Here is a 2,460-nt window from a genome sequence, read left to right as displayed (position 1 = left end):
TTATTGTTTTGGGACAAATTCCGCAATTATTTTATTAAAAGGTTACTCTGATTTTGAAATAAAGTATAAACAAAACTGGCCTTTTCTGGCCGTGAAATTGGGGATGTCACAGTTGGTATCAGAGCATTAGTTTAAGCGAACTAGGAATTTGTAGGATTTCTAGACTTAAACTTAGAATGCTAATCGATGATTGTGAGGTGTGAGCAGTATTATATTTTAGGAAAGATGCCTAAGAATCAACCCTAGATCCAATTGTAAGAAGAGTTAAGGAAAAATTCAAGTTTACTTTTATTATTCTTTAAGTTGAACCATGTTTGATTCACTAGAATTTGTTTTTGACTTTAGTTTTGCTGTAATCATGAGCTAGACTTATTTTCTTCTATTTAGGAAGACAAAGTTTGTGATTATGTGCTGATTTTATGATTTGGATTATCTTTATATGGTGATTTGTTTTGTTAAGCTTGTTAAAGACCCATATGTGTTAGTTATTACTATTTTTTGTTAACTAATCTGTGATTAAGTTGCATGACGATCTCTTAATTGCTAATCTCATATGATTTTTTGGTTATATGCCTAGGAATAGAGAATGTGAAAGTAGGGTTAATAGAGAATAGGAAAACTAATGTATGAGCTTGTTTGACAAACTATCAGCAAGAGGTTAACTGAAAGACCAATTCAATTAACCATTACAAGTCTTAGTTAACCCGAATAAATAATCTAGGAAATTCATTAATTTAGACAACTGGCCAATGCTTAGATTAATTGGTTTTCTAAGGATTAGTAATAGCGAGCGTGAACCTAATCATCTTTATCGGTAGCCAAAGACAGATTAATCCATTGCACTTGTCATAAAATCAACCATAGGATCAAATGAGTCAATCCTTAACAGAAGTCTTCTTTATTATTGAATTTAGTTTATTTTTTCTTACTTAGTCGATAGTTTAAGTTTTAGTTAATTGTTTAAGTTTCTAGTCATGCAAAACTAGAGAAAAATCTTCTTTTTATTATTTGTTTTTAGATAATACTAGTAGTTAGTTTAATCTGCCGTTCCCTGTGTTCGATACCCTGCTTGCTTAATTATACAATCAATTGACAGGTACACCGCCTTTTGTGTGTCAAATTTATATTCAAAAGTAGCTGTAAAACTAGTTAGTTTCACACACATCAAGTTTTTGGCTCCGTTGCCGGGGAACGGTTCCAACTTTGAATTGATTACTATTGTTATCGATCCTTTGTGTGAGATTCTTCTTGCACAAGGTTACTATTTTTATTAGATTTAGCATTAGGATTGAGTTTTTAGTAGTACTCTTTAGGAAATTTCATTTAAAATTTTTTGTTGTTTTTGCACTCGACTCGCCAAGTCCCTTCAAACAGACTCGACGAGTCCAGCGCTGAACAGAAAGCTTTTAGTTTTATTTTATTTTCTTTGTTCTTTTTACACGTTTTTTTTTGTTTTCTTTGCAGTTCTTACATGAACCGAGGATCCAATACACCTTTGGTTCCTCCACTTGAAGATCCGAAGTCTGCTTTAAAGAAGAACAAAGAAAAAGCTGTTGGAGAATCCACTTCTTCGAAATGTTCACCTTTGAAGAATCTAAAGTTTGTTTTCAGCAAGAAGAAGAACAACAAATCAAGAGCATCCAGAACCTCTTCTTTAGCGAACAAAGACCGAATCAAGGAAGATACCGTGAACGAGTCCGAAAGGGAAGAAAGCGAATTTAGAGAAGACAACGATCTAGAAGGTGACTTTGACAACACCATGGCAAACATTGATGAAGTTCCCATGGGTGAATGGAAGAAGAGGATACGATATGACACCGGCCCGCGACTTGTGCAACCCGTAATTCCAGCGACTGCCACTTTTGAGCTCAAGGGTCACATACTCGCTCAAATCAAGGAGATACCCTTTTACGGAAAAGACCACGAAGATGCTTATAAATAGTTGGATGAAGTTAATGATGTAGCTGATTACTTTAATGTTCCAAATCCGCCTCGTGAAAACTAGCTACATCGCATGCTTCCAGTTACATTCAAGGGTGCTGCAAAATATTGGCTTAGGTCACTCCCTCCCGGATCCATCACTACATGGGCTAAAATGAAAGAAGAATTCATTGACCTATTTTGCCCACCTTCAAAAATTGCCAAGTTAAAAAAAGCTATAGCCAACTTTGAATAAAAACCGGAGAGTCCCTTTATGAGGCATGGGAAAGGTACAAAAGTCTACTGAGGAATTTCCCACACCATGACCTTAATAGCCAACAAGATGTCTCCATATTTTATGATGGAGTCAATGTCACAACAAGGCTATTACTTGACTTGCAAGGCCTGCTCACAAAGAAAGCACCCCCAGTGATCAAGGAATTAATTGAGTAGTTCTCTAAACATTCTAGAGAATATCACAACCCACAAAATGAAGTAGGGGGCTAGTGAACATGGTTAACGATAGCATGGCGACATGAT

The 2,460-nt window shown here is 35.5% G+C and overlaps 1 non-coding gene across 1 annotated transcript; it reads right to left on the bottom strand.

Annotated features, from left to right (window-relative positions):
* Positions 1-2,143: 2,143 nt before the first annotated feature.
* On the bottom strand, positions 2,144-2,249 carry LOC145028028 (small nucleolar RNA R71). Its single transcript, XR_013675786.1, has one exon. It is a non-coding gene; the product is annotated as a small nucleolar RNA R71 (small nucleolar RNA).
* Positions 2,250-2,460: the final 211 nt, after the last annotated feature.

Source organism: Lactuca saligna, chromosome 1, assembly GCF_052625555.1.
Source record: "Lactuca saligna cultivar CGN05327 chromosome 1, ASM5262555v1, whole genome shotgun sequence".
Taxonomy (NCBI): domain Eukaryota; kingdom Viridiplantae; phylum Streptophyta; class Magnoliopsida; order Asterales; family Asteraceae; genus Lactuca; species Lactuca saligna.
The sequence above is the reverse complement of the archived record's forward strand: the minus strand, read 5'-3'. Positions and strand labels throughout refer to the sequence as shown.